Consider the following 24,347-nt stretch of genomic DNA (forward strand, 5'->3'; position numbering starts at 1 on the left):
CGGACACTATCTACTACTAAACTAGTTTGAGCCATCAACAGCTTAACTGAACTGTTTGATAGACCATTAATAGACAGCTGTATGTGAATATAGGAATACAAACTTCTGCATATAGAAATTCCCCACTAGTGGCGGGTTTACACTTATATAAGATAACAGAATAATGCTCTCATTTTATGATTTATTTCTTATTTCACACTTGTTGTCCCTTTTTTTGCTTTTGTATCATATTATATCAGGTATTACAACCTATCATAGATATAACTTGTCGCTCTGAAGTCTATGCAGACTCGAGAAAGGAGGTGTATGCTATATCGGCTTCCTATTGGTCGCACAGCTGTCAAAACTAGTAAGCAGTCTATGCCAGATTACTGAGAGTGAGTGTGATGTCACATCCAATAAGAATTGGAGGAGAACAGTATACGCCGATACTGAAAGTATAGAACGTTTTTAGAGTGGAATTTGTACAACTTTAGAACAAGTTGAACATTAACTAAAACAAATTTAAATAATTACGATATAACCCACTATCTATGTTCCAGATCATCAGGAAAGTGACATCACATCCAATCAAAATCAGGGTTTGCCAACAGGAAGTGGATGACAGCTGATTACGCTAAAGATTTATAACAATCAATAAGAATATCATAGATATAGATAGCAAAGTATATCCCTCAGATACCTGATACATTTACGATAATGTATTTAGCCCTGAAAAGGGATTGTATATGTAATTTTCAATTTCTATTTATCTATAGTTGGAATTTACATCTATGAGCCAATATGTCACTTTCAAGCCTTTTAGAGGACAGTATATAAGGCTACCAGTTGTACATAGTTCTAAGTCTTGATAAAGGCCTGTATAAAGGGACCGAAAGGTGTTGACTCTGAACTGGTAAGCCTATTTTCTACACATTTGGATTTTTAAGAAGCAATTTGCACTATTGTACCTTATTTTCACACAGGGGAACCCAAATAGGATTTTCACAGACTGCTGAGAGACTGAAAACATCCAACAGTCCCACATCACTAGGTATTAAGTTTTGGTCTTTTAATTTTTTCAATTTTTATTTTTATATACATATATACCGTATATATATATACATATATATATATATATATATATATATTTTTTTTTTTAATTATTATTTTTTTTTTTTTCACGTTTGGATTGTCACTTTTTCCATCCTGTTTTATGTATTATTCACATTTGTTTTCAACACTGATGACACTACTTTTTTGAGATACATTTAAAGGACTTCACTTGACTTTGGACATTTCTTTTTATATTGTTTTCTAATTGTGTTTTCACATTGTGTACACCACCCAGTTCCTAAGAGCAGTATATATAGGCCTCATGAGGTTAGCGAGATCATCAAGGAGACATTCGCCTTGACATTAGAATTGCCCCTTAGAGAGTGTTTTCTTGATGTGATTGAAAGTTTTACATCGGATATTTCAATTTTATCTATTTTTATTTTTATTGTGCATGGATCAGTGCTTTAACTTTGTTATATTGTATGCCATTATATTTTAGTGTTATAATAAACATAGCAAATTTTATACAACCCGTTATTAATAGCCCCACAGCACTTTAGCCTCTTATTGCCAGGCACTCCCTGTAGCCTCTCAGTACCTTAGCCTCTATTTGCTAGGTGCTCTGAACTAATCTTTTGTTTCGTAGGAGGACATTGGCACCAATCAAGCATCATTCACAAGATATGGCATGGCGTTGAAAAATGGAGTGGTAGCCTTCCTTCGTCAAGCTCCCTTATACCCATTATAAATCTCCCATTTTACCACCACCAATGCACCTCCAAACCATCACATTGCCTCCACCATGATTGACAGATGGCATGAAGCACTCCTCCAGCATCTTTTCATTTGGTTTGTGTCTCACGAATGTTCTTCTTTGTGATCTGAACACCTCAAACTTATATTTCTCTGTCCATGAAACTTTTTTCCAATCTTCCTCTATCCAGTGTCCTCTAACGTATTTGTTCTCTTGCTCAGTGGTGCACTGGGACCTCTCACTCTTCTTTCTTTTCTGGTTAGAGACAGTTTGCGCTGTTCTGTGAAGGGAGTAGTACACAGCGTTGTACGAGATATACTGTTACTTGTTGATTTTTTGCATGGAATAGACTTCAGTTCTCAGAACAAGAATAGACTGACGAGTTTCAGAGGAAAGTTCTTTGTTTCTAGCCAACTTGAGCCTGTAATTGAACCCACACTTGCTGATGCTTCAGATATTTAACTAGTCTACTGAAGGCCAGTTTTATTGCTTCCTTAATCACCACAACAGCTGTGCTGACATAATTCCAAAAGGGTTTTCTAATGATCAATTAGCTTTTTTAAATGATAAACTTAGATTAGCAAACACAACGTGCCATTGGAACACAGGATAGTTGGTTGCTGCTAATGGGCCTCTGTACGCTAATGTAGCTATTCCATTAAAAATCATCCTTTTCCAGCTACAAGAGTCATTTACAACATTTACAATGTCTACGCTGTATTTCTGAACAATTTGATATTATTTTAATGTAAAAAAACCACTAGTATATACACACATTCACATATTTAGACATATATGTATACTTAATAGCACTTCCTAGTCAAATACCTTAACATATTAACTCTTATAAAACATTTTTGTTACTACTTATTTAAAATATTCTTTATAAAAAATTGTATATACTGTATAAGTGTAATACTTTATTTTAATGTATTTATGTTGTGTTTGGTGAGCATTTTTTTGAACCCTTACACTTTACACTAGGGGGCCAAATTATCAAGCTCTGAATGGAGCTTGATGCCCCTGTTTCCATGCGAGCCTTCAGGCTCCCCGGAAACAGTAGTTATGAAGCAGCAGTCTTTAATCCACCTGATCCTATACGATCGGGCTGATTGACACCCCCTGCAAGTGGCCAAATGGCTACAAATCTTCAGGGGGGGGGGGCATTGCACAAGCATTTCACAAGAACTGCTTGTGCAATGAAAAATGCCAACAGTGTATCATGTCAGCATTAATCGATGTGCGGCGGACATGATACGCTACATCGTATCATGTCCGTCCGCACTTTAGTAAATCGGCCCCTAGGTCCTCAGACACGCTAATCGAGCACATTTATTTTCTTTAAACTTGTAATATGCACTTCCCACTCTAACAATAGCTCATCACTTGTAATCTAGCCTTTCGTCTGTCCCTTCTGTATTCTTCATCAGATTAATGCTTATAATTTTAAGAATATGCAAACCCCCCTGATTTGTGTTTTCCTTTCTGAAACCAGCAGTTCTTAATCTCTATACTAAACCTCACCCTCACCCTTAACCTCCACCTGTGTCTGTTAATAGTTAAGTAGATCAAGGTAAGTTGTCGACTTTCCTTCATGTTCTGATTTTGCATTGACCTTCCTTTGGATTATCCTTTTTGTATCTTTGTTTTCTCCCTTGTACTTGAATAGTTCTTGCTCATCTATCAAAAGGTAATATTTACTTTTCTGACTGTATATTACTCAGCCTATAGCCTATAGGGGTAAGTAATTTGTGATACCATTGACATTTCTGTCTAATGGCTGGACCTTTATAATATTGTGTTAGCTTTAAGCACAGTATTGCACCATATAGTGGAAGCAATTTGAAAGCTGACGTACTAATCCAGAATAATCTACATGTTATGGGTTCAGACTATAAAAAATACTGTAGAGGGGGGGTGTCCGGGCGCAAAGTTAGAGGCTGCTGACACTTAATAGACAATCCGCAGAATATCTAAGAAACTATTAAGAAATCAGAATTTTAACATGCAGAAGCCACAGCACGAAGCTTTGCTGCATCAATAGATATCGATTGCATCCCAGGGAGCACTAATTCGGACAGTTTGCTAGGTGAGGCGGCGGCCCTGTGTCATCAACCCTAGCACCCTCCCCCTACCCGGTACACCAGGTAAAGCAGATCTACTAAACTGCTGATTCTGGATGGTGGGATCTACTTGAACATGAATGACACGCTTCAGAAGACCATACAAGACCCCTTGGCTACCCTAGCTTCACAAATAGACAGCAATTTCGCCCAGCTAATATCTATAGCAGGGGCCCGATCTAGTGAGAGAGAGAGCATAGATTTAGAACCTAATATGTCGGTAATAGAAGAGCAAGATCAGCTGCGCAGTACTCTACAGCCCTTTTCCTCTACGACAGAGCCTGCTTAAAGTCACATGCTGTATACAGAAGAACCACATGAGAAGTTACCAGGAACCGTCCAGAACAGCCAGATACTAAAGAACCTCAGTTCTGCAACTGTGCTTACTCTGCCTGAGCACGAGAGCGCACTAGAGGAGAAATCACTAATAGTCCAGGTGGGTGCGGCTGACCGACCAGGACAAAAGATGGAACGATACTACGATTCGGAGATGATCAGTACTTTTGAATCCTCCTCTATGAGCTCAGAAGTTGAGATAGGTATGAGACTGGGGACTTATATTAATTTCCGCTCCTTAGACCTGGTGGGTTTGATGTGGTTGGCGTCCTCTTCTTTACTATACCAGCTCTGTGCTCATGGCTACTCGAACTAGGATCAGGTAACTTTGATACTGATTATGCACATGAACCCATAGGAAAGGACCATGTAACTATTTCACATCTTTCATGCATGTACCAATGATGACTCTTAAGTCTGATATACGTGTATGGGAATATACTTTCCTGCATAGTCTGTGAGAAGATATGCTCCATTTACAGGACAATAATCAGACTGCAGTCTTATTGAGATGTTGTTGATTACAGTTGTTATGTCTACTAAAAGTTCTTGTTTAAATAGATGTCCACTGCTCATTTTCCTTTTATTCAGTTTCTATTATGTGTACATACACATTGGGTGCCTAGGTGCCTGGTGTCAGCTTTACAATTGGGTAGCTACACTGGTTATTACTCTTGCTAGTTTCTATAAAAGACATGGAACCATTGGTCTTTTTTCAATAGTCCTGTTTTATATGTTAGAGATATATACTTCCTCATTGTGTGCAACAACTAAGCTTCTACTTCAAGGCAGTTATGTAATCTCTCCCCTTTTCAAGGCAATGTACTTGTAAAGCGCGGCTAATAACCCTCAAGGCATTGCTCATTTTAAGACCTCGGAAGGATGAAAGCACCTCGCCAGGGATTGAACCTGCAACCCTCAGGTTGCTACAGAGCTCATCCACAGTGCATTAGCATGCTGAGCTATCTGTCCGGACACTATCTACTACTAAACTAGTTTGAGCCATCAACAGCTTAACTGAACTGTTTGATAGACCATTAATAGACAGCTGTATGTGAATATAGGAATACAAACTTCTGCATATAGAAATTCCCCACTAGTGGCGGGTTTACACTTATATAAGATAACAGAATAATGCTCTCATTTTATGATTTATTTCTTATTTCACACTTGTTGTCCCTTTTTTTGCTTTTGTATCATATTATATCAGGTATTACAACCTATCATAGATATAACTTGTCGCTCTGAAGTCTATGCAGACTCGAGAAAGGAGGTGTATGCTATATCGGCTTCCTATTGGTCGCACAGCTGTCAAAACTAGTAAGCAGTCTATGCCAGATTACTGAGAGTGAGTGTGATGTCACATCCAATAAGAATTGGAGGAGAACAGTATACGCCGATACTGAAAGTATAGAACGTTTTTAGAGTGGAATTTGTACAACTTTAGAACAAGTTGAACATTAACTAAAACAAATTTAAATAATTACGATATAACCCACTATCTATGTTCCAGATCATCAGGAAAGTGACATCACATCCAATCAAAATCAGGGTTTGCCAACAGGAAGTGGATGACAGCTGATTACGCTAAAGATTTATAACAATCAATAAGAATATCATAGATATAGATAGCAAAGTATATCCCTCAGATACCTGATACATTTACGATAATGTATTTAGCCCTGAAAAGGGATTGTATATGTAATTTTCAATTTCTATTTATCTATAGTTGGAATTTACATCTATGAGCCAATATGTCACTTTCAAGCCTTTTAGAGGACAGTATATAAGGCTACCAGTTGTACATAGTTCTAAGTCTTGATAAAGGCCTGTATAAAGGGACCGAAAGGTGTTGACTCTGAACTGGTAAGCCTATTTTCTACACATTTGGATTTTTAAGAAGCAATTTGCACTATTGTACCTTATTTTCACACAGGGGAACCCAAATAGGATTTTCACAGACTGCTGGGAGACTGAAAACATCCAACAGTCCCACATCACTAGGTATTAAGTTTTGGTCTTTTAATTTTTTCAATTTTTATTTTTATATACATATATACCGTATATATATATATATATATATATATATATATTTTTTTTTTAATTATTATTTTTTTTTTTTTCACGTTTGGATTGTCACTTTTTCCATCCTGTTTTATGTATTATTCACATTTGTTTTCAACACTGATGACACTACTTTTTTGAGATACATTTAAAGGACTTCACTTGACTTTGGACATTTCTTTTTATATTGTTTTCTAATTGTGTTTTCACATTGTGTACACCACCCAGTTCCTAAGAGCAGTATATATAGGCCTCATGAGGTTAGCGAGATCATCAAGGAGACATTCGCCTTGACATTAGAATTGCCCCTTAGAGAGTGTTTTCTTGATGTGATTGAAAGTTTTACATCGGATATTTCAATTTTATCTATTTTTATTTTTATTGTGCATGGATCAGTGCTTTAACTTTGTTATATTGTATGCCATTATATTTTAGTGTTATAATAAACATAGCAAATTTTATACAACCCATTATTAATAGCCCCACAGCACTTTAGCCTCTTATTGCCAGGCACTCCCTGTAGCCTCTCAGTACCTTAGCCTCTATTTGCTAGGTGCTCTGAACTAATCTTTTGTTTCGTAGGAGGACATTGGCACCAATCAAGCATCATTCACAAGATATGGCATGGCGTTGAAAAATGGAGTGGTAGCCTTCCTTCGTCAAGCTCCCTTATACCCATTATAAATCTCCCATTTTACCACCACCAATGCACCTCCAAACCATCACATTGCCTCCACCATGATTGACAGATGGCATGAAGCACTCCTCCAGCATCTTTTCATTTGGTTTGTGTCTCACGAATGTTCTTCTTTGTGATCTGAACACCTCAAACTTATATTTCTCTGTCCATGAAACTTTTTTCCAATCTTCCTCTATCCAGTGTCCTCTAACGTATTTGTTCTCTTGCTCAGTGGTGCACTGGGACCTCTCACTCTTCTTTCTTTTCTGGTTAGAGACAGTTTGCGCTGTTCTGTGAAGGGAGTAGTACACAGCGTTGTACGAGATATACTGTTACTTGTTGATTTTTTGCATGGAATAGACTTCAGTTCTCAGAACAAGAATAGACTGACGAGTTTCAGAGGAAAGTTCTTTGTTTCTAGCCAACTTGAGCCTGTAATTGAACCCACACTTGCTGATGCTTCAGATATTTAACTAGTCTACTGAAGGCCAGTTTTATTGCTTCCTTAATCACCACAACAGCTGTGCTGACATAATTCCAAAAGGGTTTTCTAATGATCAATTAGCTTTTTTAAATGATAAACTTAGATTAGCAAACACAACGTGCCATTGGAACACAGGATAGTTGGTTGCTGCTAATGGGCCTCTGTACGCTAATGTAGCTATTCCATTAAAAATCATCCTTTTCCAGCTACAAGAGTCATTTACAACATTTACAATGTCTACGCTGTATTTCTGAACAATTTGATATTATTTTAATGTAAAAAAAACACTAGTATATACACACATTCACATATTTAGACATATATGTATACTTAATAGCACTTCCTAGTCAAATACCTTAACATATTAACTCTTATAAAACATTTTTGTTACTACTTATTTAAAATATTCTTTATAAAAAATTGTATATACTGTATAAGTGTAATACTTTATTTTAATGTATTTATGTTGTGTTTGGTGAGCATTTTTTTGAACCCTTACACTTTACACTAGGGGGCCAAATTATCAAGCTCTGAATGGAGCTTGATGCCCCTGTTTCCATGCGAGCCTTCAGGCTCCCCGGAAACAGTAGTTATGAAGCAGCAGTCTTTAATCCACCTGATCCTATACGATCGGGCTGATTGACACCCCCTGCAAGTGGCCAAATGGCTACAAATCTTCAGGGGGGGGGGCATTGCACAAGCATTTTACAAGAACTGCTTGTGCAATGAAAAATGCCAACAGTGTATCATGTCAGCATTAATCGATGTGCGGCGGACATGATACGCTACATCGTATCATGTCCGTCCGCACTTTAGTAAATCGGCCCCTAGGTCCTCAGACACGCTAATCGAGCACATTTATTTTCTTTAAACTTGTAATATGCACTTCCCACTCTAACAATAGCTCATCACTTGTAATCTAGCCTTTCGTCTGTCCCTTCTGTATTCTTCATCAGATTAATGCTTATAATTTTAAGAATATGCAAACCCCCCTGATTTGTGTTTTCCTTTCTGAAACCAGCAGTTCTTAATCTCTATACTAAACCTCACCCTCACCCTTAACCTCCACCTGTGTCTGTTAATAGTTAAGTAGATCAAGGTAAGTTGTCGACTTTCCTTCATGTTCTGATTTTGCATTGACCTTCCTTTGGATTATCCTTTTTGTATCTTTGTTTTCTCCCTTGTACTTGAATAGTTCTTGCTCATCTATCAAAAGGTAATATTTACTTTTCTGACTGTATATTACTCAGCCTATAGCCTATAGGGGTAAGTAATTTGTGATACCATTGACATTTCTGTCTAATGGCTGGACCTTTATAATATTGTGTTAGCTTTAAGCACAGTATTGCACCATATAGTGGAAGCAATTTGAAAGCTGACGTACTAATCCAGAATAATCTACATGTTATGGGTTCAGACTATAAAAAATACTGTAGAGGGGGGGTGTCCGGGCGCAAAGTTAGAGGCTGCTGACACTTAATAGACAATCCGCAGAATATCTAAGAAACTATTAAGAAATCAGAATTTTAACATGCAGAAGCCACAGCACGAAGCTTTGCTGCATCAATAGATATCGATTGCATCCCAGGGAGCACTAATTCGGACAGTTTGCTAGGTGAGGCGGCGGCCCTGTGTCATCAACCCTAGCACCCTCCCCCTACCCGGTACACCAGGTAAAGCAGATCTACTAAACTGCTGATTCTGGATGGTGGGATCTACTTGAACATGAATGACACGCTTCAGAAGACCATACAAGACCCCTTGGCTACCCTAGCTTCACAAATAGACAGCAATTTCGCCCAGCTAATATCTATAGCAGGGGCCCGATCTAGTGAGAGAGAGAGCATAGATTTAGAACCTAATATGTCGGTAATAGAAGAGCAAGATCAGCTGCGCAGTACTCTACAGCCCTTTTCCTCTACGACAGAGCCTGCTTAAAGTCACATGCTGTATACAGAAGAACCACATGAGAAGTTACCAGGAACCGTCCAGAACAGCCAGATACTAAAGAACCTCAGTTCTGCAACTGTGCTTACTCTGCCTGAGCACGAGAGCGCACTAGAGGAGAAATCACTAATAGTCCAGGTGGGTGCGGCTGACCGACCAGGACAAAAGATGGAACGATACTACGATTCGGAGATGATCAGTACTTTTGAATCCTCCTCTATGAGCTCAGAAGTTGAGATAGGTATGAGACTGGGGACTTATATTAATTTCCGCTCCTTAGACCTGGTGGGTTTGATGTGGTTGGCGTCCTCTTCTTTACTATACCAGCTCTGTGCTCATGGCTACTCGAACTAGGATCAGGTAACTTTGATACTGATTATGCACATGAACCCATAGGAAAGGACCATGTAACTATTTCACATCTTTCATGCATGTACCAATGATGACTCTTAAGTCTGATATACGTGTATGGGAATATACTTTCCTGCATAGTCTGTGAGAAGATATGCTCCATTTACAGGACAATAATCAGACTGCAGTCTTATTGAGATGTTGTTGATTACAGTTGTTATGTCTACTAAAAGTTCTTGTTTAAATAGATGTCCACTGCTCATTTTCCTTTTATTCAGTTTCTATTATGTGTACATACACATTGGGTGCCTAGGTGCCTGGTGTCAGCTTTACAATTGGGTAGCTACACTGGTTATTACTCTTGCTAGTTTCTATAAAAGACATGGAACCATTGGTCTTTTTTCAATAGTCCTGTTTTATATGTTAGAGATATATACTTCCTCATTGTGTGCAACAACTAAGCTTCTACTTCAAGGCAGTTATGTAATCTCTCCCCTTTTCAAGATGATGTACTTGTAAAGCACGGCTAATAACCCTCAAGGCATTGCTCATTTTATCGACCGCGCCAGGGATTGAACCTGCAACCCTCAGGTTGCTACAGAGCTCATCCACAGTGCATTAGCATGCTGAGCTATCTGTCCGGACACTATCTACTACTAAACTAGTTTGAGCCATCAACAGCTTAACTGAACATACTTTTACAATATAAGAAGGGCATTAAAGAACTATGCATATTTATAGTATTAAAAAATATATTACTAAGAGAAGGAAACCTCTAGGTTAACAGCTGTATTCACCCTAGTATTCACCCCCCCCCCATACAATATTAGGGCCATATCCCCATATTACTGAGGGATTCTCCTCTATTTTACCTTACACAAAGTAGAATAGATAAGAACACAAGTAAAAGTATCCAGCATTATAATGTTGGGCTGGGGTTCCCTTGAGGGGCTCTTATGCATACACATCCATATGTTATCAGTTATACAATATTAAAGAGTACCCTTACATCATATGTTACTGCACCATGCCCAAGAGTGGCTATATATCAATCTAGTTTACCTCTATTGATTATTAGATATTACAGATAGGTCCAAGAGGGAGCTATCGATATTATAGGAGGTTCATATAATTATAAAAAAGGAGGTTTCAGTTATACTTGCATTATCATCATTTGGTTTATTTGTAATTGAATGAATATGTTTTTATTGTTGTGCGAAAATTGTTTTTATCTTGGTCTATCTTGAGACATAGCAAACCCTATTTGCAATGTCATTCTTGATAAAAACCTTAATAAAAGAAATGTAAAATTTTAAAATACGGTAGAACAAATCAGGCCACTTCAATGCTTAGACTTAACCAGGAATGACTGACCCGAGAGCCCCATGGTACCCTCTGTACTAATTTGTGCAAAAAGCGGAACTGAAACTGTGTCTGATATTTCATGTAGCCCCAGGAAAACTAGGAACTAAAATGTGTACTTTGAGGTGGCATCAACTGAAAATGGCGCTCTGGTGAATAGATGATAACAGCTAATAGAGGGCACCCTGCTACCTTAGATAAAACTGGCCCCTGTGCCTTTGAACATTTGTAGGAAATATATTATTTGTGTGCTTAAAGTGAATGTAAACTTTTAAGAATCAGTGCCCGGTTTTTAAAAATACTATTTAAAACAGGGGCACTTTCATTCATGAAAGTTTACATTGCAGTGCTTTTTTAAAAATACTTACCTTTTTCTGCAGCCAAGTCGGACCAGCAATCCCCCGCCTGCAGCTCCTCTGTACTTACATCCGCAATGACGAATCCGGCTTCCTCCAATCATGGCGTGCACCCTAGAGCAAACATTTCCAGAGGCCACGCCGTGATTGGAGGAAGACGGTTTCATCATTGCTGTGCTAAGTACAGCATTAGAAGCGGGCGCGGATCGCTGGTCCAGCTTGGCTGCAGAAAAAGGTATTTTAAAAAAACGCTGTAATGTAAATTTTCATGAATGAAAGTGCCCCTGTTTTTAATAGTATTTTTAAAAACTGGGCACTGATTCATGAAAGTTTACATTAATTTTAAGAGACACACATTTATATGTGGCTTCTAAAGTATGGATCTGCAGCCCCCTGCTGTTAAGAAGTTGGCAATCACTAGTCTAAATGGGGAGATTCAAATGGGATTGCTTTCATCGTTCATAAATTGAATCAAGTTATTAAAACTAAATCTTTTCTTGCTGTATCTAAACAAGGATACCATAAGATTGTATCTACAAATAACAGGAAATGTGTACGCCTTCCAGCAGAGGCCTGCACCACCATCAAATACCTGTATTTAAACAAAGATATCTATTTTTATATCTGACATTTTGAATTGTTTTTTAAAAAAATGTTTTAATACTTATGTAGATAGACCTTTAATTAATCATTTATGCAAACAGTGCACTTCACAAGTATGGCTTCTGATTTGCTTTGTCACCCCAGTCTAAAGGAATGATTTACATAAATAAATAAATAATGTAATGAATCAATGTGTATGCATCAATCCAATATCCCATTAAACAGCTTACAGTTATTCTTTAATTCATAGAGGGTTGTTGCATTGCTGCTTTTCAATATAGATGTTAAGACGTTATGATGTATCTTTTATGTACTTTTTTTTTTAAGACCTGTATCTTAGTTAGTGGGGTTCCATTGAAGATACACGGTAAAAATATTCAATGTGTAATGCTATACTGCCATTTAGTGGGTATATTTAGTACTACATTTAATACAATCTATTTAGTCATTAAAACTTTGATTTATTTGATCATTTTAGTTACATCTCTAGAGCAAAAATTTGAGACTGTGGCAATGGCTAAATACGGTAATCAAATATTATGTTCCAGAAAGAAAGGTATAGTTGCATTAAAGTGAATGTGAGAATCAGTAACCTTTGTCCCCTGAAAAGTAAAGTAACTATCTGTATATCTAAAATAAAATTATTGACATAACATATAGTTTACTATAATATAGGAGAACATGCAGATTGATTAAAGAGATCCCTGCCTTTCTCCAAATTGATAAAATGGACAGTAAAGTCAAAACGTTCATGATTCAGATAGAGCATGAAGTTTTAAACAACTTTCCAATTTACTTCCGTTATCTAATTTGCTTTGTTCTCTTGGTATCCTTTGTTGAAAAGGATACTTGTGTAGGCTCAGGAGTATCAATGCACATCTGGGATCTAGCTGCACATATATGCCACTTGTTATTGGTCCAGCTAACTCCCAGTAGTACATTGCAAGGGTACAACGAAAATTAAGCAAATTTGATAATATACAGTAAGTAAATTGGAAATTAGTTTAAAACAGTATGCTTAATCTGCACCATGAAAGAAGAATTTGGGGTTTCATGTCCCTTTAAGTACAAGTGAATCAGGTTTCACAGGCACTGGCTATAAATAACCTAATCAGCGATAAGAATCACAAATTTAGGGAAAGTTATAAATTATTATCTTGACTTGATAAGCTCAGATGATTTGAGTGAAATGCAATAACAATGCTTTATTTATAATCTTGTCTTAAAGCCCGTTAACACAGGCCAAAATGAGAGCCTTCTCCCCCCTCCCTCCTTAAACTTATTACCACTCAAAACATTTTTTTTTCTGTAGCGTTGGGGTTCTCGCCTCCCTCCAGCGATGGGTCTCCCACCCGCCTCCCTCCTAACCCCCCAATACCCCCAACGATCGGCACACCCGCTGCCCAATGCAGAGAGGGACACAGAGTGTTCCTCTCTGCATTGGTAACTCTGCCAGTCTATTTCTGCACTGCCCCACTTGTGGGGCATGCAGAAATAGCACAATCTTGCTACTTTTAGCGAGATTGTGGCAGAGAGAGGCCCAGGGTTTAACAACCAGCGCCATTCTCATTCAGTCTCTACTGCATATCGGCACTAGTCATTAAGGGGTTAAGGCCAAGTATGTTTGTCTTGCACTGCCGTCTCCTCTGCACATGACTGCCTGGGACACACATACTAAGTGGGCATTTTATAATATAGAATTGTGTGCTTTTTCATTAATCTTTAAAGCTTTTCCATTAGAATTTCTAAAATGTACACTGAAACATTCCTCACATAAATTATTATTATATTATTTCACATTCATTTTACTGTATCTCCCCTTCAAAACTCAAACCATTTAGGGCTTTATCACAATCCATCTGTGATTTGCTCCCATAAATGCTTTTTTGCTTTCCGAACAAATTGGGAGCTGAGTTTCTGGAGTGATCACAATGATATATTGTATCCTTTGTTAAAATCCTGCCATCAGGAACAAGTTTGCATCCAAAAAATTTCTGAACAGGAATTTTTGTGTGTAAAGTACCTCTTTTCAAAATAGAAACTGGGAGGTCTACCGAAAATTACACATACAATAGCCCATTCACATCTTCTTTTTACAGGAGATTGCTTAGTCACAGCTTTTTAGAGTTGACTATTACAATCCATTTCTATCTGCACCACTGCTAAGCCATCTAAACGGATCTTAGGGGCAGACTGTGCACTCTTTGTAATGCATTGTGTCTCTCCTTCATATGAAGAACCCTGCATAGTGAGATAAACAGCTCTAGATATTCATTTTACTGTATCTCCCCTTCAAAACTCAAACCATTTAGGGCTTTATCACAATCCATCTGTGATTTGCTCCCATAAATGCTTTTTTGCTTTCCGAACAAATTGGGAGCTGAGTTTCTGGAGTGATCACAATGATATATTGTATCGTTTGTTAAAATCCTGCCATCAGGAACACGTTTGCATCCAAAAAATTTCTGAACAGGAATTTGTGTGTGTAAAGTACCTCTTTTCAAAATAGAAACTGGGAGGTCTACCGAAAATTACACATACAATAGCCCATTCACATCTTCTTTTTACAGGAGATTGCTTAGTCACAGCTTTTTAGAGTTGACTATTACAATCCGTTTCTATCTGCACCACTGCTAAGCCATCTAAACGGATCTTAGGGGCAGACTGTGCACTCTTTGTAATGCATTGTGTCTCTCCTTCATATGAAGAACCCTGCATAGTGAGATAAACAGCTCTAGATAATAAATGTGTCTTAATGAACTTCTTTGAGGGTCCTCCAAGTACTGACAAGCGTTCTTAGATTATCTTGCTAGAACAGAGACCTTTAGATAATCGGGAAGAATTAGAATTAGCTTAAATCTAAATGTTCTCAGTTTGAGTCAAGAAGTCAGTATTGAGCTATATTAATAGACACTTTTTATTATGCCAGTAGATTTTATTGCACTGGCAAGACCATGTTTGAAATTCATAGCTGCCCTCATATATCTTTTCCAGCCTTTTTTGTCAGTAACATGTATAGCTGTGTTAAGCTACATGATATTTTTCACATTATGTGCCTGATATTCAAAACTGCAGCCTTAAGATCTGCCTGCCAGAGTTGATACACTAATTTACTCAATGATGCTCATCTAACAAAGGCCTATTACAAGATCCCACTATTCGGTTTGCTGCCATCCAAACCCACTGAACACCTCACTGTTCCACAAAGATTACATGGGGACACAGATAACTTGTAAATTAGTTTATTTACCAAGGAGGAAACTTATGAAAACTCACTAGGAAGTAGAAACCAAAACAGTAAAATAAGAATTCTCCATGCAACCTGGACACATGGATACAAAAATGTCTACATTTAATAGCTGTTTTGTATCAATGGAAATATGTGTCAGTTAATTAACTTTAAAAATGAATGATCTTAACTTTCTTAACTTTCACAAAAACATGTCCCAGATCTTTAGATTATAATAATAATAATAATAATAATGTAATAAATAATAATAATAATAATTAAAACGCTCATTTACTTTTGCATTTTGTAAAAGTTACAAAATAATATGAAATTCCGCATGAGGTTGTCATCCATGAAAATAACTTTCATGTATCATCTTTAAATATAGTTACTATGCTTAGCAAGCTGTGTAAAACTATAATCTAGACCAATGTCTTACATTTAATACGTTCAGTATGATCCCTGTTGGGTCAAAGGTGGACAAATGCCGGAATAGTGTGTGCATGTGGGAAATAACTTATTGTGAATGCCTGTTATGGTTGAAGTATACATGTGGAAATGTTGAAAAGGATGAGAAATTACCTTGGGTTAGTGTGTAGGGGGAAAGAGAGACTTTAGAAATGTAATGTAAAGGGGGCCGTAATCAGCTACCAGACATGTTTTATTGAGCTCCATCTTAAATTAACTTTTTATACCCTGGATCGTTCTACATTTTTAATATAATGCAACCCAGTGACCTCCAATTATAGGTACAGTACTCTCCTACGAATATTCCTATCTCTAGGACGGCTACTTGGTGGCACTGCTTCCTTACATGGAAGGGTAAGAGCTGCGGTGGATCCAGTTAACCCTTCTCTTGAAATTAAAAAAGTATCCCATACTTCATATGGAGCTTCCTGAGACACAATGGTGACCGCAATAGATGCTCTCCTTGTCCCGACACTACCTCAATCTAATATGGGTGCACAAGAGGTACAGGAAGAGGAGTGAAAGCCTTGGCAGAAGATCCTGCCTTAAAATAAGACATCAACAGAGGTATAAAATTCACCATTCCAGTTACCTAATCCTCATATTGAGGGTGCCACATTGAATGATCCTGCTCTTCGAGGCAGTGCCACACCCGCAAGTCAGAAGAAACGTAACATTTCAACAACGAATAAAATGATTCATCATTGCAAGAGAAATATTTCATTTTTTCCCAGGGAGGTTTGGGTTAATACTTTTAGGCAATTTATGCAAGCTTTTGTTTACTTCACCTTCCCCCCTAAGAGTCTCAACAGTCACATGTTTTAAAAAGGTGGATTATCAGTTTTACATCAGCAATCATGATGGGATAATCATTCTTTGAAATAGTAACTAAGATGAGTCAGTGCTAAACCACATTCAGGGAAGACAGTACAGGCTTCCTTAGTCTCTCTCAACTGCACATGTTCAATCAGAGTTTATGCTTATATCTGAATATTGGTTTATGATTGGTTAGCAGAGGATATTTTGTGTTTAGGGGATAGGGAAATCAGTTAAATGAATAAACATAAAACAATATAGCCATTTGACAAAAAAAGCTGCAGTTTTCATTGCAAAATTATTATCATATATGAAGGTTCATTTAGTTTACCATTTGTATTTAGTGGTCCTTTGAGTTCAGTGACTCCACTGGGGATTATATTTAAATAACACAATTGCCTTGTATACCCCAGCTGAGCTTAGTGAAACAACTATCTTGTTACCACTGAGTTTGGCTTCAGTCTACTTACCACTTACCTTGTATCAGTTTTTTGGCAAATCAGCCAGATGGAACTCAAGTTAGATGATAGGTCCAGCAAAAATAACATTCACTTCAGTGGAATACCACAGTCTGTGAATGCTAAGGATCTTAATGATTTTCTGCTAATTCTGTTTCAAGAGCTGCTGGGTGATATTGATGATAGTGAATGTCTAATTGAAAGAGCATATAGAGCCTTAAGACCTAGAAACCTGCATAACAAGAGATAGTTTGTTTTCACATATTTACCTTTAAGAGCAAGCTTCTCCAAGCAGATTTTCATTAACCTTCCTTATTTGGTCGTTTTGCTGGTATTCAGATCTTTCAAGATCTCTCTGTCCATACTCTAATGTTGAGGAAAACCTATACGCCAATCATGGCAGCCCTAAGAGCAGCTAATGTCAAATACAGATGGGGCTTCCCAGTTAAGTTTCTTGTTACCAGAGAAAATCAGACTTACAGCATTTCTTCTGTCCCTCAAAAAAAATCCCTACTTGAATCATGGGGCTTATAAACGCCAAATAGATGCTTCTAGTCCTTTTGTAATGCCACCACAAGACACTTCTAGTCCTCAGTTGAGAGCAACAGCCCCAGAGTGACATCACAAAAGGGGCAGAGCCTTGTTCCTTACAGGACTAACAGAGCAATCACTGGACATTGTGATATACACAGTTTTTTTGCTTGTAGTAATCTATGATTGGGACAGTCTCATTGTATATGCCTTGTGACTTGTTTTTAATACATTTTTTATACTTTATAAACACTTCTGATTCATGCTTTGGATCTGGAACATCCTTCTTTGCCTTGCCTCCTATTAGGAGCGTCCTGTGCCTATATATCTAGAGCTTGATTTTGAAGCTCTAGACAATGTGAGTACCTTTCTAGGTTCTGCTCTAAATTTCACATAACCACAGAACTTCACTGTATGTGTGCACCATCACATTTGTTTTTGTATTTTATTATTTCTTATATTGTTATATTGTGATCTAAGCAAGTTTATATATAGTTTTTTTGTTCACATGTACTGTGTATATATATATATTTGAAGTGGGTTCTCGATAAGGTTTACAACTTAACCTTGAAGAGCTAGTATCTAGACATATCTAATATTTTCATCATTTTGCACACAACGGATATAGCGTGCACATTTACAAGTTGAAAGTAAACGTGAAAGCAGAAGCCCAATCACATTTTACACTCGTCGGGTAAGCACTAATGAAACCCTCATGAAAAGGGTAGTGTGTTAAAAAAAAAGTTGTACTAAACACAACATAAATACATTAAAAATTACAATTCCCCTCATAAAAACACTATCTGATAAAATGATTCATATATATATATATATATATATATATATATATATATATAAAGTATATTAAAAAAAAGGTATAAGGGTTCAAAGATATATGGTAAATGGCAATGTATTTGACTGCAAAGGGCTATATATATATATATATATATATATATATATATATATATATATATATATACAGGGAGTGCAGAATTATTAGGCAAATTAGTATTTTGACCACATCATCCTCTTTATGCATGTTGTCTTACTCCAAGCTGTATAGGCTCGAAAGCCTACTACCAATTAAGCATATTAGGTGATGTGCATCTCTGTAATGAGAAGGGGTGTGGTCTAATGACATCAACACCCTATATCAGGTGTGCATAATTATTAGGCAACTTCCTTTCCTTTGGCAAAATGGGTCAAAAGAAGGACTTGACAGGCTCAGAAAAGTCAAAAATAGTGAGATATCTTGCAGAGGGATGCAGCACTCTTAAAATTGCAAAGCTTCTGAAGCGTGATCATCGAACAATCAAGCGTTTCATTCAAAATAGTCAACAGGGTCGCAAGAAGCGTGTGGAAAAACCAAGGCGCAAAATAACTGCCCATGAACTGAGAAAAGTCAAGCGTGCAGCTGCCAAGATGCCACTTGCCACCAGTTTGGCCATATTTCAGAGCTGCAACATCACTGGAGTGCCCAAAAGCACAAGGTGTGCAATACTCAGAGACATGGCCAAGGTAAGAAAGGCTGAAAGACGACCACCACTGAACAAGACACACAAGCTGAAACGTCAAGACTGGGCCAAGAAATATCTCAAGACTGATTTTTCTAAGGTTTTATGGACTGATGAAATGAGAGTGAGTCTTGATGGGCCAGATGGATGGGCCCGTGGCTGGATTGGTAAAGGGCAGAGAGCTCCAGTCCGACTCAGACGCCAACAAGGTGGAGGTGGAGTACTGGTTTGGGCTGGTATCATCAAAGATGAGCTTGTGGGGCCTTTTCGGGTTGAGGATGGAGTCAAGCTCAACTCCCAGTCCTACTGCCAGTTTCTGGAAGATACCTTCTTCAAGCAGTGGTACAGGAAGAAGTCTGCATCCTTCAAGAAAAACATGATTTTCATGCAGGACAATGCTCCATCACACGCGTCCAAGTACTCCACAGCGTGGCTGGCAAGAAAGGGTATAAAAGAAGAAAATCTAATGACATGGCCTCCTTGTTCACCTGATCTGAACCCCATTGAGAACCTGTGGTCCATCATCAAATGTGAGATTTACAAGGAGGGAAAACAGTACACCTCTCTGAACAGTGTCTGGGAGGCTGTGGTTGCTGCTGCACGCAATGTTGATGGTGAACAGATCAAAACACTGACAGAATCCATGGATGGCAGGCTTTTGAGTGTCCTTGCAAAGAAAGGTGGCTATATTGGTCACTGATTTGTTTTTGTTTTGTTTTTGAATGTCAGAAATGTATATTTGTGAATGTTGAGATGTTATATTGGTTTCACTGGTAAAAATAAATAATTGAAATGGGTATATATTTGTTTTTTGTTAAGTTGCCTAATAATTATGCACAGTAATAGTCACCTGCACACACAGATATCCCCCTAAAATAGCTAAAACTAAAAACAAACTAAAAACTACTTCCAAAAATATTCAGCTTTGATATTAATGAGTTTTTTGGGTTCATTGAGAACATGGTTGTTGTTCAATAATAAAATTAATCCTCAAAAATACAACTTGCCTAATAATTCTGCACTCCCTGTATATATATATACATATATATATATATATATATATATATATATATATATATATATATATATATATATATATATATATATATATAGATAAAATGTGTGTACATATTTATTTATATATATATATATATATGTTTTACTATATATGCACTGTACATATTTAACATTACAGAGTTCTTCACATACAGGATAATGTAATTTTATTGTAAATATATATATATATATATATATATATATATATATATATATATATACAGGGAGTGCAGAATTATTAGGCAAATTAGTATTTTGAACACATCATCCTCTTTATGCATGTTGTCTTACTCCAAGCTGTATAGGCTCGAAAGCCTACTACCAATTAAGCATATTAGGTGATGTGCATCTCTGTAATGAGAAGGGGTGTGGTCTAATGACATCAACACCCTATATCAGGTGTGCATAATTATTAGGCAACTTCCTTTCCTTTGGCAAAATGGGTCAAAAGAAGGACTTGACAGGCTCAGAAAAGTCAAAAATAGTGAGATATCTTGCAGAGGGATGCAGCACTCTTAAAATTGCAAAGCTTCTGAAGCGTGATCATCGAACAATCAAGCGTTTCATTCAAAATAGTCAAAAGGGTCGCAAGAAGCGTGTGGAAAAACCAAGGCGCAAAATAACTGCCCATGAACTGAGAAAAGTCAAGCGTGCAGCTGCCAAGATGCCACTTGCCACCAGTTTGGCCATATTTCAGAGCTGCAACATCACTGGAGTGCCCAAAAGCACAAGGTGTGCAATACTCAGAGACATGGCCAAGGTAAGAAAGGCTGAAAGACGACCACCACTGAACAAGACACACAAGCTGAAACGTCAAGACTGGGCCAAGAAATATCTCAAGACTGATTTTTCTAAGGTTTTATGGACTGATGAAATGAGAGTGAGTCTTGATGGGCCAGATGGATGGGCCCGTGGCTGGATTGGTAAAGGGCAGAGAGCTCCAGTCCGACTCAGACGCCAGCAAGGTGGAGGTGGAGTACTGGTTTGGGCTGGTATCATCAAAGATGAGCTTGTGGGGCCTTTTCGGGTTGAGGATGGAGTCAAGCTCAACTCCCAGTCCTACTGCCAGTTTCTGGAAGACACCTTCTTCAAGCAGTGGTACAGGAAGAAGTCTGCATCCTTCAAGAAAAACATGATTTTCATGAAGGACAATGCTCCATCACACGCGTCCAAGTACTCCACAGCGTGGCTGGCAAGAAAGGGTATAAAAGAAGAAAATCTAATGACATGGCCTTCTTGTTCACCTGATCTGAAACCCATTGAGAACCTGTGGTCCATCATCAAATGTGAGATTTACAAGGAGGGAAAACAGTACACCTCTCTGAACAGTGTCTGGGAGGCTGTGGTTGCTGCTGCACGCAATGTTGATGGTGAACAGATCAAAACACTGACAGAATCCATGGATGGCAGGCTTTTGAGTGTCCTTGCAAAGAAAGGTGGCTATATTGGTCACTGATTTGTTTTTGTTTTGTTTTTGAATGTCAGAAATGTATATTTGTGAATGTTGAGATGTTATATTGGTTTCACTGGTAAAAATAAATAATTGAAATGGGTATATATTTGTTTTTTGTTAAGTTGCCGAATAATTATGCACAGTAATAGTCACCTGCACCCACAGATATCCCCTAAAATAGCTAAAACTAAAAACAAACTAAAAACTACTTCCAAAAATATTCAGCTTTGATATTAATGAGTTTTTTTGGGTTCACTGAGAACATGGTTGTTGTTCAATAATAAAATTAATCCTCAAAAATACAGCTTGCCTAATAATTCTGCACTCCCTATATATATATATATATATATATATATATATATATATATATATATATATATATATATATATAAATAGTAGCAAAGAAGCACTCACTGAACGGTTCCAACTGTGACAAAAAGTTTTAATTCAAACAAGTGACGTTTCGGGACAGTAACAGTCCCTTCCTCTGACAAACTAACAATGTGAAAATGCAGGCCTTAAATAGGCACCAAACTGCCCTCCCCACGAGTTTGACCAATCATGGTCAAAGTTACATAACATATCTTACCCAGTGACCAATAATAATCAATCATACAAATCAAGTGTATCAAGTGAATCGTGTAAAGTAATTAAAACATAAGACCCCGTGTTGCTAATAGAATAGGGTGGGCAACCTCAGTCCAACCACATTAGTCGGCTAAATAACCTTAAAATTATAAACAAAGTAGAAAAACACAACAGTGAAACAAGGGGATTGTAATTCAACCAATCGTTATAGCCCTAGTCTTGGAGATCGTAATTCCACCAATCGGTAGTGATCTAACTTATGGGAATAGTAGTAGCACCAATCAGCACCAATATGACACTCCGTGTCCGATACGTCATAGCTACATGCTTTCAAGTTGCGCCCACCTGTCATTGGCGATGCCTGTTACATACAGCAGCAAGGGAATAACCCATCCAGTTAACTCTCACCGGATCGCTACTTTTTAGTCATAAGCGAATACAGTACAGAGACCGCCCTTAGCTTAGCAGTATAAGATCTAGCAGTATAGCTAGTTTTAATCAGAATCCCTGTTAGTACTACCAACTCAGGCATCTAAGGCGTTCAAAATAGAGATCTGACAGTGTCTTCAAAAATCAAGTCTGTCACTCTATGCGTGTCAAAGCAAATCTGTGTGTGAGCCCTATAATCAGCACACTCTAATCCACAGCTAAAATAGTGCTGTCAAATAAATGACGAAAACGAACCTATCAAAAGCGTGTCCACGCCCATACGGGCGTGTCAAAATATCACTAAATATTACCTGTATCTATGTGAACCTAAGAAATGGTGAGCGCACCTAGTGAGACCTTACCATTGTCGCTCATCTGGATGTGACAAGCGATGTCTATCTTATCATCGATGGCACACATTGACAGACAGGGACAGACATGGCTATACTCAGACCAGTGTTATATCACTAATACAAATGTGCTTGTTTTTTCTCATAGCGGCACCAAAATGTGATTCTATTCCTCTCTACGTTTAAGGTTCCTAAATGCAGGCTCATATCCAGTGCATCAATCACCACCCTAAAGATTTTTGAAGACACTGTCAGATCTCTATTTTGAACGCCTTAGATGCCTGAGTTGGTAGTACTAACATGGATTCTGATTAAAACTAGCTATACTGCTAGATCTTATACTGCTAAGCTAAGGGCGGTCTCTGTACTGTATTCGCTTATGACTAAAAAGTAGCGATCCGGTGAGAGTTAACTGGATGGGTTATTCCCTTGCTGCTGTATGTAACAGGCATCGCCAATGACAGGTGGGCGCAACTTGAAAGCATGTAGCTATGACGTATCAGACACGGAGTGTCATATTGGTGCTGATTGGTGCTACTACTATTCCCATAAGTTAGATCACTACCGATTGGTGGAATTACGATCTCCAAGACTAGGGCTATAACGATTGGTTGAATTATGATCCCCTTGTTTCACTGTTGTGTTTTTCTACTTTGTTTATAATTTTAAGGTTATTTAGCCGACTAATGTGGTTGGACTGAGGTTGCCCACCCTATTCTATTAGCAACACGGGGTCTTATGTTTTAATTACTTTACACGATTCACTTGATACACTTGATTTGTATGATTGATTATTATTGGTCACTGGGTAAGATATGTTATGTAACTTTGACCATGATTGGTCAAACTCGTGGGGAGGGCAGTTTGGTGCCTATTTAAGGCCTGCATTTTCACATTGTTAGTTTGTCAGAGGAAGGGACTGTTACTGTCCCGAAACGTCACTTGTTTGAATTAAAACTTTTTGTCACAGTTGGAACCGTTCAGTGAGTGCTTCTTTGCTACTATTTATCTACTATCTCACAGCACCCTGACAAGTTGCAAAAGTTGGTGAGAGTGCACTTACACCATCGCATGATATATATATATATATATATATATATATATATATATATATATATGAGATAGAAACAAAAACTCTACCAAAATAGAGAGGAGAGTGAGTAGGTGCGCCAATTGTTATATATGAATATTTGTATACAAAGTTTGATGTACAAACTCAAACCTAAAATAAAAGAGGTTAATAAGTTAAAATCAATAATAAAAAGCCTAGATAAAATATGAATTCACAAAAAAACTGTTTCTTGCTGTGAATTAGGGAATAATTGAAACAATGTCTCTTGTGTTCCTTCTTGTCTGGA

This window comes from Bombina bombina, chromosome 3 (genome assembly GCF_027579735.1).
Source record: "Bombina bombina isolate aBomBom1 chromosome 3, aBomBom1.pri, whole genome shotgun sequence".
In the NCBI taxonomy this organism is placed as follows: Eukaryota; Metazoa; Chordata; class Amphibia; order Anura; family Bombinatoridae; genus Bombina; species Bombina bombina.